Below are 18,421 nucleotides of genomic sequence, written 5' to 3' on the forward strand. Positions count from 1 at the left end.
TGGGGGTCTCTGTTCTGTTCCATTGATCTGTGTGCCTGTTCTTGTGCCAGTACCAGGCTGTTTTGATTATGGTGGCTTTGTAGTATAACTTGAAATCTGGTATTGTGATCCCTACAACCTTGTTCTTCTTTTTCAAGATTGCTGTGGCTGTTTGGGGTATTTGTTCTAGATCTGTGAAATATGCTGTTGGTATTTCAATAGGGATTGCATTGAATCTGTAGATTGCTTTGGGTAGTATGGACATTTTAATGATGTTAATTCTACCAATCCATGAACACAGTATATTCTTTCACTGGTTTATATGTTCCTCTATCTCTTTTTTCAACATCCTATAGTTTTTGGAATACAAGTCTTTTATCTCCTTTGTTAAGTTTATTCCTAAGTATCTTAATTTTTTTGTTGCAGTGGTAAATGTGATTGTTTGTTTAGTTTCTCTTTCTGAGAATTCATTATTGGTGTATAAAAATGCCATAGATTTGGGGGTGTTCATTTTGTATCCTGCTACATTGCCAATTCATTTATTAGATCTAGTAGTTTTTGGGTAGAGTTGTTAGGGTTTTCTGTGTACAATATTCTGTCATCTGTGAATAATGAGAGTTTTACTTCCTCCATTCCAATTTAGATGCCTTTTATTTTTTCTTCTTGTCTGATTGCTGTGGCTAGGACTTGAATAAAAGTGGTGAAAGCAGACATCCCTGTCTTATTCTGTTCTTAGGGGAAAGGATTTTAGTTTTTGCCCATTGAGTATAATGTTGGCTGTAGGTTTGTCATATACGGCTTTTATTATGTTGTGGTATGATCCCTCTATTCCCACTTTGCTGAGAGATTTTATCAAAAAAAGGGTGTTGCATTTTGTTGAATGCTTTTTCTGCGTTTATTGATATGATCATGTGATGTTTGTCTTTAAATTTGTTTATGTGATGTATCACACTTATTGATTTGCAAATATTGTACCAGCCTTGCATCCCTGGAATAAATCCCACTTGGTCATGGTATGATCTTTTTAATGTATTGCTGGATTCTATTTGCTAATATTTTGTTGAGGATTTTAGCATCTATGTTCATCAGGGATATTGACCTGTAATTTTCTTTCTTGGTAGTGTCTTTTTCTGAATTTGGAATTAGAATAATGCTGGCCTCTTAAAAAGAGCTTGGAAGTGTTCCTTCTTCTTGGATTTTTTGGAATAGTTTGAGGAGAATAGGTGTTAGTTCTTCTTTGAATGTTTGGTAAAAGACCCCTGGGAAGCCATCCAAACCAGGGCTTTTGTTTGCTGGGAGTTTTTGTTTTGTTTTGTTTTGTTTTTTTGTTTGTTTTTTGGTGAGTTTTTGATTACTGCTTCAATTTCCTCAGTTGTTATTGGCCTATTCAGATTTTCTGATTCTTCCTGACTCAGTTTTGGGAGATTATATTTTTCTGGGAATTTCCATTTCATCCATATTGTCCAGCTTGTTGACATATACAGTGGGGCCTTGACTTATGAGTTTAATTCGTTCTGAAACCAAGCTCATTAAAGAGCTCGTTAACTCAAATTACTCTATCAACTCAATGCAAAAAATCGGCTGAGAGACAGCTGGTATCTCAAAAAACTTGTTAGTCCGGACACTTGTAAATCAAGGCCCCACTGTAGTTGTTCATAGTATTTTCTTACAAATCCTTTGTATATCTGTGGTGTCAGTTGTTACTTCAAAATTCTCATCTGTTACACTGAAGATGATGTTCTCAAACTCAGTGTATTGTTTTGCCAAGTAAAGCATGTTGGCAGTATGGTTAATGGACTGGACACAGTCATGGTTCCCCAAAGCGGCAGCTCCACGTCCTAATTCTTGGCACCTAAGAATTTGGCCTGGCAAAAGGGACTCCGCTGATGGGATTAGCTTAAGGGTCTTGAGCTGGGAGATTGTCCCAGATGATCCGGGTGGGCCCAGTGCAATCCAGGATCCTTGCGGGTGAAAGGGGAGGTGGGAGTGTCAGGACCTGGGGATGCCATGACAGAACAGGGGTGGCAGTGTGAGACCGCTGCCTTTGCAGGAGGCAGGGGACCAGGAGCCAAGCCACGTGGGCAGCTCGGAGAGGCTGGCACAGATGGGGAGGTGGCTTCTCCTAGAGCAGGGGTGGGCAACCTTTTTGTGAGCACATGCCAAAACCAGCAAAATCTCTGACTCAAAATTCTTCTGTGTGCCAATCCTAATTTTTTGAGAACATGTTACACCTACTTGATATCTCTTAAGGTGTACGTATGTGAAGAACCTTGAAGAAATAATAAAATTCATGCAAGCGACAAAAACACAGTATATGATGATGAAAAATACATTTATTTTTTAATGTATACATGTACACTAATAGTCCGACAGAAAACTTTATGACTCTGTTTGATATTATCAGTAGGACTTTTACTGCTGCATCACTGATGACGGATTTTACATCAGGTTTATATTTCGTGACCTTTAGAGATATGCACGAGCTACTACTTTCATCCATCAGGCTACTCCTATTACGAGACTTAACAAAATTCATCACTGAGAACAAAGATTCACAAGCGTATGTGGGTGAAACCAAAACACTGGTCGGATCTAGGAAGGCAGGGAGAGTTAAGGCAGAGACATAGAAATTGCTCTTCCCCGCTCTCGTCAATCCATGTCTATGGTCTTTAAGATAACTTGTTATGTAAAATTATTTATTTATCTAAGATGCACCTACACTGAATTTATCTGAAAAATAAAAAAGTTGCTATTAAGAAAAAAATTGTAAATGGAAGATTATAAGAGAGGGTTTCGCGTGCCAGCAAAAGTTACTGGTGTGCCATGTTTGGCACGCGTGCCTGGGGTTGCCCAGCCCTGTCCTAGAGCCTCGAGAAGGGGCACAGCCCCGAGGTACCTGCACTCTAACTGGGGTAGAGCCGTGTGGACTCATGAAATCCACATGTAAGTTAGTAATTGTAATGTTCTCAGCCACCAGATTTGAGGTGATTTATTACAGCAGCAATAGGAAACAAACACAGGAAGTATTTAAAAGTGATTGGTTCGGGACGGCCCTGGTGAGGTCGGGACGGCCCTGGTGAAGTTGGAATGGCCCCAGGGAGGTTGAGACAGCCCGGTGAGGTCAGGACGGCCCCGGTGAGGTTGGGACGGCCCCGGTGAGGTTGAGACGGCCCTGGTGAGGCCAAAATGGCCCTGGTGAGGTTGGGACGGCTCTGGTGAGGCCGAAATGACCCTGGCGATGTACGGCATCAGCAAGGTCGAGACGGCCCCGGTGAGGTCAGGACGGTGCCGGTGAGGTAGGGATAGCCCTGGTGAGGTCGGGATGGCCCCGGTGAGGCCGAAACGACCCTGGCAATGTACCGCACCGGCAAGGTCGAGATGGCACCGGTGAGGTCGGGACGGCCCTGGTGAGGACGAAACAGCCCCAGTGAGGCCGAAATGGCCCCAGTGAGGTCGGGATGGCCCCGGTGAGGTAGGGATAGCCCCGGTGAGGTAGGGATGGCCCCAGTGAGGTCGGGACGGCCCCAGTGAGGTCGGGACGGCCCCAGTGAGGTCAAAACGGCCCTGGTGAGGACGAAACGGCCCCAGTGAGGTTGGGACAGATAATGGGGACGAGTATAGACTGATGAACAGGGGTAGATGCAGAGGCAGAGCAGCATTGAACAGACTGTCAAACTACAGTGGGGAGCCTGGGGAGGGTTTGAGGGTGGGGGGTTAAGAGATCAACCGAAGGACTTATATGAATGCATGTAAGAATAACCAATGGACACAAGACGCTAGGGGGTAGGGGCCGGGGGAATGTCAAGGGGGGGGGGGGAAGGAGACATATGTAATACTCTGTGTAATACTTCAAGAAATAAAAATTATTAAAAAAAAAGTGATAGGTATTGTGGTTATTTTTTGAGTTATTTGGAGCAGCCTGGTAGCCTCTCTGGGCTGGTCTCCCTCCCGTGAGGGAGGCCCGCTCTCTGCAGGGAAGTCATTTCCCAGCCACTCACCCCGTTGCGGGGTGTCACATAAAGCTTGTGGACCGTTCTCATAATTACGTTTTTAATTCATGAAAGAAAACCAGTATTTCAGCAAAGGAAGCCCATTATATTGAAATAACAGTTATCAAATATTTTAAAAATTATGTTAAAATGATATTTTAGTAACACATTAAACATGATGTTGTGGCAGGCCTGGTAACCACTGTCACCTTGCAGTCATAACGCACATAAATGGCATCTCATCAGACCTGCAGACACTGAATGTGAGAAGGAGATATCTGCGGCGGCTCCTGGTGCCCATTGCAGGCTCTGCGGGTTCTGTCGCGTGTCGTTGCCTGTGTTCATCAGGAAGTGCCGGGTTTCAGCTCCAGGTTAGTGGAATGAAGATGTAACTTCTTCTGCATCCAAGTTCCACTCACCACACCCTCCCTACCCCCGCCCCCACCTCTCAATTCTGACGCTTTGGGGCCCCAGGACCTCAGGTCTGACTCCCTGGGAGGGGCATTGTGGAAAGATCACAGGGAAGTATGGCGACACCTTAAGACCTTAATACTTACACTTGGAGTCAATGCACGCGCTCTGTCAGTCCTCAGGTGGACCGTGGACAAGGAATTGACTGCTTGGTGTCCTCTGGGAGGGGCCAAAGCCGTTCTTGTAAATCCACTGAGCTGATGTGGGCCTCATGGTTTTTGACATTAGTTGCAAAGATAACTGACCAGGAGAGAGAAGGTAGCAAGTAAACAGTTTTAGGCTAGGGTAGGGTGGTAAGTGTGAAATTAATTCCACATAAGCAAAGCATTAAAACACAGTGAAAGGAATAAATAGTGTTATGAGAATTCCAGTGAAGTTGCTCTTTGGAAATAATTTTGGATAAATAACAGTAGTTAGGGAAGTTTTCTTGCCTAAGAGTGAGTAAGAAGGTGCAGTAAATTGGCTGCCCTTTGTCACTGAGCAGTATAGACAGTGAGTTTCAATTAGAGTCCATAGACAGCGGCTTGATAGCATATCAAGGGCTTATTTGGTGTTAGACTTAAACCTGACACGTTGCCTTGCACATAGTAGGCATGCAAATGCTTATTAAATTAGTTGAGTCAATAACATTTTGCATCCTATTCACTTTTTGGATTACATTTTTTAAAAAGTCAATATTTGTTTTCACTGGATACTTTAGAAACACAGCTAAGGCAGCCACAAGTCAACAGGTAGCTTTCAAAGCTGCCCTCACCTGCCATATACATAGAGTGAGCATCATACATACTTATTGGTTAACACAAGGCTCAATAGGATTGCAGGTAACCAGCAGAGCTGTCCACAGGTGGCGTCCCCTGCAGATTTGCTAGAAGGAACTTGCAACTACCTTTGTAATGATGGATTTGACAGCTGTGTCTTTAAATAGAAGACAGAGAGCTGTTAGGTATTTACATGGCTTAAACATGTCAGTAGTTTTTCATTTTTCTTTTGATAAAAAATTATATTTGGGTAAAAACTCCTTCATGAAGTGTAGTTGGGAGTGTGGCCAGGGCTGGCTAAGGCCCTCACGTGGTTCATAATGCCCACCACCCCCGACTTCTCTCCCTGAAAAAGAAATCAAGTGGGTTGTTCCCATGGCCCATAAATCTACAGCTGTCCGTCTTCTAGTGGCCTTGACACGGTGTCTATTTCCTCAGTATTTGTTTTCATAGCTCTGACTTTGCACCTGAATCAACAGCATGGTACTTTGCCAGTGGCTCAACACTTACTGATTTTTGGCACATTTTTCACCATCAGTGAATGTATGAATGACATTATTACTGAACTTAAAATATATTTCAATTTTTAAGTATTGGCTGTTAAAACAAGAGCGCAATAGTGAGTAAAACTATTGGCTCCTACATGTTCACGAAGCCCATGGGTTTCACATACCAGCTCGGGGCCCCTTCGCTGTGGCGGAGCAGTTTGTAATACTTGCGGCTCACTGACTTTGAAGTGAAATCCCACACATTTTGTTTAATTACGGAGGGTTTACATAGTTTCTACTTTTGTACATGAAGTGGAACTTCAATAATATTTCATATCTCATTTCAAATTTGTATATTTCAAACTACAAAAAAGCAACCAAAGGATATTGGTGACAAATGATATTTCTAGACAAATAGCTATAAGCTGCATATTGTTACAGTGAACTTTACATTCATGTCCAAATCATTTTGCTGCTCTGGGATTTCACTGCAGCGGCGAACTAAATTCGGAACTGGCAGTTCAAACAACATAACTGATTCTGGTTCATACTGATCCAAAGTGCTGTGTTTCCAGGGTTTTAATTTGTTCTTTAAAATGTTCAAATCCACGGCGACTACTGTATTAGAGTAAAATACCCATACTGGCTTGTTCCTGTGTTCTCGTGGGCGAGGGCATCCTGGGAAGTGATCATAACCATGTGGGTTGATCAGCTATTGCAGATTAGGATAGGATTTACCGCCCCTCCCCGCGGCCTCGCGGATGTCCTGCTGGGCACGCAGCTTGCTTTGGCCTGAGTGGAATGGACACGTGCGCCTCCTGAGCAAAAGCTTCAGGTTAGGGGGGTTATTGTGTTCTCTGTTCCTCTGTCCGGAGAGGATCAACGCTGAGAGAAAGGCCAGCCCCGCGGTGTGTCCTGGTATGCAAGTGACCGAGCCCTAAGCACTGTCCATGCTCCCTGGGCATGTGGCCTCGGGAGAGGGACAGCCTTGCTGTAAGCCGCTCCCACCCGGGCCGTGTGCTTCCTTCCGTGGAATGTTCCAGTTCTGGCTGCGGAGCCACACTCAGGTGCTCCCTCTAGGTGTTTAGAGGAAGAAATGATCGCTTGGGCTTGTGCATATGGGACTGGAACTGTACCATATGGGAAATTGTAGAGTTTGGAAACAGAGATGAGAATGGGCTTTCCATAGGGAGGCCAGGGAGGTCAGAGGTGTGGAGATGCGACTGGGACTGCTCATGACCTGTTTAGGGAACAGTGTAGATTGGGTGGCTCACCCCGAGGGCTCTAGTACGCAATACATTCTTCTGGGAGGTTGGTCTGGACTGTGAGCACTTGAAGGCAACGGGGACTCGGCAAGGCTTCTGAGCGGGCGGAGCCATCCGCACCGTTGCATTTAGGGCGGTTGCTGCAGCAGCAGGGTGGATGGAGGGGCTTCAGAACAATGGGGCCTCTCCGAGGGGCTTGCTCGTGGGTGTGGGCGGTTCTCTGCTCTACTCCCTGCACGGAGGCTCCTTCTCCGCCGTGATGTTCCTGAACCTCTTCCTTCCCCCCGCCCCCCAGACCCGTCAGACACAACCCCTGTTTTCTAATAAATACTTGACTGTACTTCCTATATTGTTCGAAGTCAAAATTCACAGATAATATAATCTCCTTATACCCATAATTAAAAAACCCTCCGGTATGATGCCTTGCCCTATTATGAGGCAGAAACAACAGGCAGTACTAGAGTGCTCTGTAGTTCAGTGTGTAGACACTCCCGCAGGGCGGTGCTGGGGACACAAGGACTTCACCAGGCCACCTGCAAGGCGGTGCAGAAGAGAGCGAGGCTCAGCCCTGCAGCCCAGATGGACTTCTGAGCCCCCTTCGCCACCCGAGTGTCTTCCCTGGGACACACACACAGCAGGGCAGTCACCCACTAACCGCCGACCCACCACGGCGGACGGTGGCCTCTGTCCTACCCCTGGAGTGCAGGATGGCCACATCTTTTTTTAATTTATATTTTATTGATTTTTTACAGAGAGGAAGGGAGAGGGATAGAGAGTTAGAAACACCAATGAGCGAGAAACATCCATCAGCTGCCTCCTGCACACCCCCTACTGGGGATGTGCCCACAGCCAAGGTACACGCCCTTGACTCGAATTGAACCCGGGACACTTCAGTCCACAGGCCGACGCTCTATCCACTGAGCCAAACCGGCTAGGGCAGGACGGCCACATCTTTGTGACTAACTCAGCTTTGCCCAGGACAGAGTTATGGACAGGAATGCCGCACTCTCATCATTTCACCATCAAATCAACCCCTTCTCCTCCCATTTGGAAGAGTGACTGTGAGGAGGCAGCATTTCAAACCAGCTCTGTAGAAGCACCTGGAGAGGAAGGCTGTTCTCTGGATTACCCATCTCTGCGTTCCTAGTTCCTAGCCATCTAGCAAAGGACGTGATGGGCATGGCCCCCAGACGGGTGGAGCTCACACATACGCATTTATTGAAGCCTGTTAAGTACAAAATATGACAGGTTGCAGGAGATACAAAATAAGCTACCTTTGCAATTCTCAATGAGGGGGATTGTCAATAAAGATATTTTTATGTTGCTAAAAATCTTTATTATGTTACTAGAGGCCCAGTGCACAAAAATTTGTGCACTCGGGGGGAAGGGGGGGTTCCTCAGCCCAGCCTGTGCCCTCTAGCAGTCTGGGACCCCTCGGGAGATAACGACCTGCTGGCTTAGGCCTGCTCCCGGGTGGCAGAGGGCAGGCCCAATCCTTAGGTGCAGCCCCTGGTCGGGCTCAGAGCAGGGCTGATTGGAGAGTTGGGGTGCCTTCCCCTGTCATGCACAGAGCAGGGCAGATTGGGAGGTTGTGATGCTACCCTCAGTCACGCTCAGGGTAGGGCTGATTGGGGGGTTGGGGCACCGCCCCCTGTCACACTCAAGGCAGGGTCGATGGGGAGGTTGCGGCACGACCCCCTGTCATGCACAGAGCAGGGCCAATCCGAGGGTTGGGGCTCCGTACCCTGTCACGCACAGAGCAGGGCCCATCAGGGGGTTGGGGAGCTCCCTCCTGTCACGCACAGAGCAGGGCCCATCAGGGGGTTGAGGAGCTCCCCCCTGTCACTCACAGAGTAGGTCCGATAGGGGAGTTGGGGCACCGTCCCCTGTCACACTCAGGGCAGGGCTGATGGGGAGGTTATGGCTCTACCCCATCACACACAGAGCAGGGCCTGTGGGGGGGGGGGCGGGGGGGCGGTTGGGGCACCGCCCTCTATCACCCACAGAGCAGGGCCGATCAGGGGGTTGGGGCGCCGCCCTCTATCACCCACAGAGCAGGGCCGATCAGGGGGTTGGGGCGCCGCCACTGTCACATTCAGGGCAGGGCTGATGGGGAGGTTATGGCTCTACCCCGTCACACACAGAGCAGGGCCGATCAGGGTGTTTGGGCGCTGCCCCCTGTCATGCTGATCCCGGTGCCGGGAGACCTTGCGGCTCCGCTGATCCTGGTGCCGGGAGGCATATTATCCTTTTACTATATAGGGTAGAGGCCTGGTGCATGGGTGGGGCCAGGTTGTTTGCCCTGAAGGGTGTCCTGGATCAGGGTGGGGGTCCCCACTGGGGTGCCTGGCCAGCCTGGGTGAGGGGATGATGGCTGTTTGCAGCTGGTCACACACCCTTCAGGGTGGGGGTCCCCACTGGGGTGCCTGGCCAGTCTGGGTGAGGGGCTGAGGGCTGTTTTCAGGCTGGGGGTGACTGAACTCCCAAACGCTCCTTTTTTCCTTTTTTTTTTTTTTTTTTTTTATTCTGGGCCAGCTTTAGCTTGAGGCTTGGCTCCAGCTCTTAGGCGTCCGCTCCTGAAAGTAGGTTTCTGGTCTTTGCATACAATGTTGCGAATCTGCTGGCTGAAGTCCGGCGGTATTTGTTACAATGTTTCAAACTGCAGGCTCAGAGGCCTGCAGCGGCAGGCAGGCGGGGAACGTTGGTTTCCTCCGTCACTGAAGCAAGCAAGCCTCATGTTAGTTTCAAGCTGCCTGGCTGCTGGCCGCCATCTTGGCTGACAGTTAATTTGCATATCTCGCTGATTAGCCAATGAAAAGGGTAGCGGTCGTACGCCAATTACCATGTTTCTCCTTTATTAGTGTAGATCCTTTCACATGTACCTATTTCAGGTATGAAAACAGGTGCCAGGGGACCAGGGGGAAAGGTCACAGGACCTAGAGAATCGTGGAGAGTTACACTCAGGTTTCAGCAAACCTGCGCCTCAGCGGTCCTGCCCGCAGGGCACAGCTCTTCATCCTAACGGCGAGCGTGGCTTTTGACAGCAAGTTTCCGAAGAAGAAAGCACCTGACATTCTCCTGCAAGTCCTCTGTTGTGAATGCGGACATTGACTGGAAAGAAAGGCCACGTGCTCTATGTGTTACTAGTGTGCAGGAGCTGGGTGATGTCCCACCGTGCTCAGCACCCTCCCTGTGGGAGAAGGGTTCCCACTCCTGTGTGTGTCAGCTGGTTCTCCCTCTGGACCGGGTTGGTCAGCACTTGTGTTTTGGCTGCTCTTCAATGCAGAGCTTATATTTTTGGTAGCTCCCGCCATCTGCTGCTCCACCGCTGTCAGAATGAAGACCAGTGTTCAATTCAGACGGAGCTCGTCACACCGAAGAACGTTCGCAGTCTTTGCCTTCCAGTGCACTAGATTTTGTAGTTGTGAACTCACACTGAGCTGTTACTTGCTTTAAAAAAATTATTCTTACACACACACACACACACACACACACACACACGACAAAAAAACAACGTGCTACCTTTTACTCTGGGCCAATGCAAGGGCTCTAAAGATGACAGAGATTCATTTTGACCTTCTGATTTAGCATGTAAATTAGGATACTTGAAGCAGAAGGCTCCATATTTTTTCCAGTTCATGTGTAATGCCAACAGATTGCTATGAATCAAAATGGGACACTTAGAAGCAGATAGCATTTATAAAATGTTAATTAGAGAAGGCAAAACTGCACATCAAAGCTAGCTAACGGGTGATATCAATTAGCATAGTTTTCACTATTGTTTAATACCGCCATTACCATTTTGTACCAGGGTAAAAATGAAATGAATCTCCATCCTGTTATTCTGAAGAACTTTGTGGACGTTGGTGTGTATCAATATTCCCTAATGCATTTCCCTGCAGAGACCCCTGAAGATCCCGGGGCTGCTTGGCACCTGCCTGTACACGGTAGGTTCAGGCTCTGGCAAACAGCTGCGGTCGGGTGCCACTTAGCAGTGGTGATGCATCTGAGCAGTGTGCTGCTAGGTGTTTCCGTCATCGTGCGAATCGCAGAGGGCACTTACACAAGCCTAGGCTACCAGCCTGTCCAGCATGTTGCTGTACAAGACCACGCGAGAGGAAGCCAAGAGAAGATGATGCCATCTGGACTCAGCACGAGATGTGTGAGGCTGCTGCCTGCGCAACACAGCGCAGTTTCTAAAAGTAGAAAGTAACAATAAAAGTATAGTAAAGTCATAAACCAGTAACACAGTCATGTATTGTCATGATCAAGGATGATGTATGTGCTGCACCTCTGTACACCTGGCAGAGCCGTAGGTGTGTTAACACCAGCATCACCACCAGCCCGTGAGGACTGTGCTGTGCTATGGCCCTGGGAAGTCTTCAGTTCCATTATGATCTTATGGGACCACCATCGTATATGAGGTTTCTTTTTGACCAGAGTGCTGTTATGCGGTGCATGACTGTGCATGGGATTTTTTTGTAAATAATTTGACTGGGGAATAGTTCAAACTATTGGGTTTAGCTAATAGCTCAAAAACAAATGGATTTATGAAATGGTTTTCTTAATTATGTTAATCAGAGGTTTGCAAAGTATGGCCCTTGGGCTAATTCATAGCATCTTTCCATAGGGCCCATGAGTTAAGAACATTCTTTACATTTTTAAATGTTCACATTTTATCCCTGGCCTGGTAGCTCAGTTGGTTAGAGCATCATTCCGATGTGCAGGGGTTGCAGGGTCATCCCTGGTTGGGGCATGTACAGAGGCCAACCAATGAATGTATAGATGGGTGGAACAACAAGTTGATGTCTCTCTCTCTCTCTCCCTCTCAAATCAATAAAATAAAAATTTAAAATTAAATGTTCACATTTTTTTGTTTTGTTAATCCTCACCTTAAGATATTTTCCATTGATTTTAGAGAGAGTGGAAGGGAGGGAGGGAGGAAAAGAGAGGGAGGAAGGGAAGGAGGGGGGAGGAGAGAGAGAGAGAGAGAGAGAGAGAGAGAGAGAGAGAGAGATTAGTGTGAGAGAGACACATCAATTGATTGCCTCATGCATGCTCCTGACTGGGCTTGGGATCAAACCTGCATCCCAGGTATGTGCCCTTGACTGGGATTCGAACCTGCGATCCTTTGGTGCATGGGCAGATGCTCTAACCACTGAGGACACTGGCCAAGCAAATGTTCACATTGTAAGTGATTATTTAAGCATGGATATAATAGCCTTGATCGTGCTGCTTGGCCCTCAGTGCCAACCATATTTACTGTTTGGTCTGTTAAGGGAAAGTTTACCACCCTCTGATCTAGATCATGGTGATGAGACTGCCTGACTGAATTGCCTGGATAGATAAGTGGATGCTGAAAATGCCTGCTGAGCCAAATTCACCATTCAGTTCACCACAGGTTGTGCTGTGAGTGGAGACGCTTCAGGAACTAAGAAGCTTCTCAATCCAGCTTCACATACACGCCTCTGAAAAGAGATACAAGTGGTTCCCAACCTGGACCTTATGTTCCCCTGGTCCCCACCCGCCCTCCCCCCCCCCGCCCCTCCTGTCAAGACTGCAGCAAAATGCGCAGGGACTCCACACCTCATGCAGAGCTATAGCAGAGCTACAAGGTGATGGCCAATCAGGCCAAGGCAGAACACAACAGGGATACGTCAGCAAAACAGTCATTCTTCCCACTCTGCTGACCAGCGGAGGGCCTGCTTGGAGTTTCACCTGGAAATCTACATGCCAATGACCCTACAGCAGCAGGCCCTTGAATAATGCCCTTTCCTTCAGAATCGTTTGACGTGCATGTGAGGGTGATCTGGCCGCCACAGCTGTCACCCACTGATCACCGGGGCTTGTCTGGCTGGTGAGGCGGGTGTCTCCTCCTCCCTCACTGACCCACCTCCCAAGCCTGCATGCTCACCTTCCCAAGAGGGGAGGCCTTTCCTTCAGCCCAGGGTCTCCGGGCAGCTGCGCTCCCTGCTAGAACCTCCCAAGAAGCTCTCAAAATCATTTCATGATGTGGATGCGATGCCTTCAGAACATAACTCTTGTTTATGTGATAAAACTGGTAAAACTGGTTTCATTATGCGTCGTTTCTCTTAAAGTCGCAGAATCTACCAACAACACTCCATGAGGATTTACTGTACATGAGAACAGGATGGATTACATTTCCTGTCTCCATAAAAATAAGACGAGTATTCCTGGCATGGCGAGTCACCTCTCCTGGAACTTGACCCAGAGCAGGTCTGGCTGTGAATCTCGGGCTCTCAAATAAGGGCGTGGCCACGCCGGCTAATGGGATCCTTCAGAGCCGGCAGCTGGACCATCAGACACTCGAACGCCCATTCGCTTTGCACCCGTGGAAGGGGTGGCACCTGCTCTGGTCCCCCGAGGCTTGCCACACACCCACGGCCTTGGTGACAGCTGATGTCCCATCATTTTGATCTCATGCCTTTGCTTTCTCCGTAGCCTCACTCGCAATCCCACGTCTCACTAGTGATGATTCCAACTCATTCCTTCACGTGCTTGGGCTCTCATTAAAGGTGTGGAACATGCACCTGGCAGAACAACTCGCCTTCCTTTCTTCCTTTACCCTCTGACGAACTCTCAAACACGCCTTAGTGTGATTCTTCAGAAGCAGCCTCTGCATTCTGGGGCCAGGCCCTGGAGAGCTGAGAAGCAAGTCAGCTGATTGTGAACGGGAGGCAGAGCCCACACGCTCTGAGTCTGGGCTGTTGCCCAGCCACTGGGTGGCTCATTTTTTCATACGAGCAGGAGGATCCACCCCATGTTTCCTCCATCTGTTTCGAAAAGTTTGATTCTACAAGTGATACTAGGATAGTATCTATAAGAAAACTGGCTTTACACCACAAACTTAACTGTTTAAAACAACACCTATTGACCAGTTTAGAGTTCTTGAGGCAAGAAGTTCTGCAATGAGGTGTCTGCACTGCTGGTTCCTTTAAGGAAAGATTCATTTCCTGACTCCGTCTCCCCTGCTTCCTTGGTCACTTGCCACTCTCTGACTCAGCATACTGCCTCCCTCGTATAAGGACCCTTGTGATTACATTGAACCCATCAGAATAATCCAGAATAACTGTTTTGTTTCCAGATCCTGAGTTTAATCACACCTGCCAAGTCCCTTTGCCAGGTGAAGCAACACATTCATAGGTCCTGAGAGATCAGAGGTGGATATCTGGGGAGGTGTTGGGGGAAGAGGTGGCTTTATCCTGTCTGCCAACCACTCCTAACATGGTTCTGTTCAAAAACCCTTGGATGGTTCCCTGTGCCTAGGAACTACTTTCAAGATTTGTCTTCCTTTAAAAGAAAACAAACAAGGACTACAATAAAACAGACTGTGTTCCCTTTTCACCCTGATTATCAGCAAGCTCAAGTGACATGTTTAAATTTAACAACAGTAACCATGTTGATGTTTAAATGTGCATATTTTATTTTTTCAAAAATTTTATTTTTTAATTATAGTTGACATACAATATTATATTAGTTTCAGGTGTGCAACATAGTAATTGGATATTTGCATAAGTTACAAGATGATCACCTCGATGAGTCTAATACTCACCTGGCACCCTATATAGTTATTATAATACTAGAGGCCTGGTGCATGAAAATTAGTGCACTGGTGGGGGGTGTCCCTCAGCCTGGCCTGCCCCCTCAGGGGGCAGTCCGGGAGCCCTCAGGGGATGTCCTCCCATGGAGAGCAGGCCTAAGCTGCAGTCTGGCCTCACTCTGTGGGAGGCGACCGGACCAATCAGGGGAAGGTACCGCACCCATCACCCCACTGCTGCTGCCACTGCCAGCCACTGTGGCTGCTGACCCTCAGCCCTTGCAGCTGCCACAGTGGCTGCTGGCCCTTGGCCCTCACTTCTTGGTGCTGGCACCGCCCCCTGCCCACTGGTGGGTGGGGGCCGATCTGGGGCCAGGCCGGCTGGGGAAGGGGCTTTGGGAGGTTGAGGCACAGCAGGTCGCACCGCGTCCAGCCTCTGCAGAGGTGTGGCCCCGGGACCGGGCCATGCCGCTGCCTCTGTGGTTGCCTTTGTGGAAGGGGCAGCACTGGGACCGGGACCACGCAGCCCCCTCTCCTTCTACCTCTGTGGAAGGGGCTGCAGTGCTAGACTGGCCCACACTGCGACCTCTCCCACGCTACCTCTGTGGAAGGGGTTGTGGTGCTGGACCGGCCCTCACTGCTGCCTCTCCTGCGCCGCCGCCTCTCCCGTGCCTCTGACCCTCAGCCCTTGCAGCTGCTGCGGCTTTGTCTGGAAGGACGTCCAGAAGATGTCCTGTCTATCTGGTCTAATTAGCATATTACCCTTTTATTAGTATAGATTACTAAGTTCCCCATGCTGTACTTTACATGCCTGTCACTATGTTTATAACTGGCAATGGGCACATATTAATCCCTTCCCTTTTCTACCCATCCCCAGCACCCCTCCTGTCTGGTAACCATCAAAATGTTCTCTGTATCTATGAGCTTGTTTCTGTTTTGTGTATTTTTTTTTTTTTTTAGATTCCACCTATAAGAGAAATCATATGGTATTTGTATTTCTCTGTGTGAGTTATTTATTTCACTTAGCGTAATATCCTCTAGGTCCATCCATTTGTCAAAAATGGCAAGATTGCATTCTTTTTTTATGGTCACGTAATACTCCATTATTTACATGCACCACATCTTCTTTTCCGTTCATTTATCAATGGAACACTTAGGTTTCTTCCATTTTGTGGCTATGGTAAATAATGCTGCAGTGAATATAGGGATGCATATGTTTTTTTTAAATTAGCATTTTGGGTTTCTTCAGATAAATACCCAGAAGTAGAATTGCTGGGTCTTTCTTTGTTGCTTGCCTATAGCCTTTGTTTTAAAGTCTACTTTGCCTATTATAAGTATAGCTACCCATATTTTTTTCATTTCCATTTGCAGGAAATAGCTTTTTCCATCCCTTTACTTTCAGTCTGTCTTTTGATCTGAAGTGGGTCTGTTGCAGGCAAAATATGTGTGGATCTTGTTTTCTTACCCATTCAGCTACCCTGTCTTTTTATTGGAGCATGTAATTAATTTAGATTTAAAGTAATTATTGATAGGTATTTAGTTACTGCCATTTTATTATTCATATACTAGAGGCCCAGTGCACGAAATTTGTGCATGGGGGGAGATGACCTTCAGCCCGGCCTGTGCCCTCTCCAATCTGGGACACCTCAGGAGACATTCCTCTCTCAATCTGGGACTGCTGGCTCCTAACCTGCCTGTCAGCCTGATCACCCCTAACCACTCTGCCTGCCTGCCTGATGCCCCTAACCCAGCCGTGGGCAAACTACGGCCCGCGGGCCGGATCTGGCCCGTTTGAAATGAATAAAACTAAAAAAAACAAAGACCGTACCCCTTTATGTAATGATGTTTACTTTGAATTTATATTAGTTCACACAAACACTCCATCCATGCTTTTGTTCCGGCCCCCCGGTCCAGTTTCAGAACCCATTGTGGCCCTCAAGTCAAAAAGTTTGCCCACCCCTGCCCTAACCTCTCTGCCTGCCTGCCTGATCAACCCTAACTGCTCTCCCCTGCCTGCCTGATCTCCTTAACTGTTCTCCCCTGCCGGCCTGATCCTCCTAACTGCTCTCCCCTGCCAGCCTGATCCTCCTAACTGCTCTTCTCTGCTGGCCTGATTCCCATAATTGCTTTGCCCTGCTGGCCTGATCCCCCTAACTGCCTCTGCCTCTGCCTCTGCCTCAGCCCCACCACCATGGCTTTGTCTGGAAGGACGTCCTGACGGTTGTCTGGAAGATGTCCAGTCTAATTAGCATATTACCCTTTTATTAGTAGAGATTTTTTCTAAGTCTGGTGCCCACCTGGCACTATACACCTTGTTGACTGTTTTTCCTATGCTGTACTTTACACCTGTTGACTGTTTTGTAACTACCAGTTTATACTTGGTCCCTTCACTCTTCTCACCCAGTTACCCATTCCCCCTTTCCTCTGGCAACCATCAGTTTGTTCTCTTTATCTATGAATTTATTTCTGTTTTGGCTATTTATTTCTTTTGTTCTTCAGATTCCATGTGTAATTGGACTCATATGGTATTTGTCTTTCTCTGTCTGGCTTATTTCTCTTAGCATAATACCCTCTAGGTCCATCTATGTTGTTGAAAATGGCAGTATGTCATCCTTTCTTATGGCTGAGTAGTATTCCCTTGTATATATGTACCACATCTTCTTTATCCAATCATCCATCAAAAGATACTTAGGTCATTTCCATGTGTTGGCTATTGTATAAATTGCTGCAATGAACAAAGGGGTCCATATATCTTTACAAATAAATATTTTCAAAAATTTAGGGTAGATACCAGAAGAGGAATTGCTGGGTCATATGGTAACTCTAGTCTTAACTTTTTGAGGAAGCTCCATACTGTTTTCAAAAGTGGCGGCACCAGTTTACATCCCACCAGCAGTGAAGGAGGGTTCCTTTTTCTCCACAACCTCTCCCACACTTGTTATTACTTGTCTTACTGATAATAGCCACTCTGTAAGGTGTGAGGTGGAATCTCATTGTAGTTTTGATGTGCATTTCTCTAATAGCTAGTGAAGTTGAACATCCTGTATAATAAAAGCTTAATATGCTAAGTGTCCAGTTGTCCGTTAACCAATCAAAGCATAATATGCTAATGATATGCTAAGGCTGCTCAACCTCTCACTGTGATGTGCACTGACCACCAGCGGGAAGACACTCTGTCTGGTAGGTTTGCTTGCTGCTGGGGTCCAGCCGATTGGGACTGAGAGAGATGGGCCGGACATGCCCTGGAGCCCTCCTGCGGTCCCTCCCTGGCTGGCCAACCTCCTGCGTCCCTCCCTGGCCCCCATCTTGCACAGGTGGGGTCCCTCGGCCTGGCCTGTGCCCTCTTTCAATCCACGACCCCTTGGGGGATGTCAGAGAGCTAGTTTTGGCCCAATACTGCAGGCTAGGATGAGGGACCCCACTGGTGCTCGAATTCGTGCACCAAGCCTCTAGTCTTTTCATATATTTGTTGGCCATTTGTTGTCTTCTTGGGAGAAGTGTCTGTTCAGGTCCTCTGCCCATTTTTAAATTGGATTGTTTGCTTTTTTGCTGTTGAGTTGTATGTGTTCTTTATATATTTTGGATATTAACCCCTGATCAGAGGTATTGTTTGCAAATATCTTTTCCCATTCTGTTGGTTGCTTTCTTGTTTCATTGATGGTTTCTTTTGCTATGCAGAAGCTTTTTAGTTTGATATAGTCCCATTCATTTATTTTTGCTTTTATTTCCTTTGCCTTTGGGGTCAAATTAATAAAATCATCTCTAAGACCAAGGTCCATACATAAGTTCAGATATATGTTTTCTTCTTTGTAATTTCTTGTGTCAGGACTTATATGTAGGTTTCTGTTCCATTTTGAGTTAATTATTGTGTATGGTGACAAACTGCAGTCTAGTTCCATTCTTTTGCATGTGG

The sequence above is a fragment of the Myotis nattereri genome (genome assembly GCF_964212035.1).
Source record: "Myotis nattereri genome assembly, chromosome: 14".
Lineage (NCBI taxonomy): Eukaryota > Metazoa > Chordata > Mammalia > Chiroptera > Vespertilionidae > Myotis > Myotis nattereri.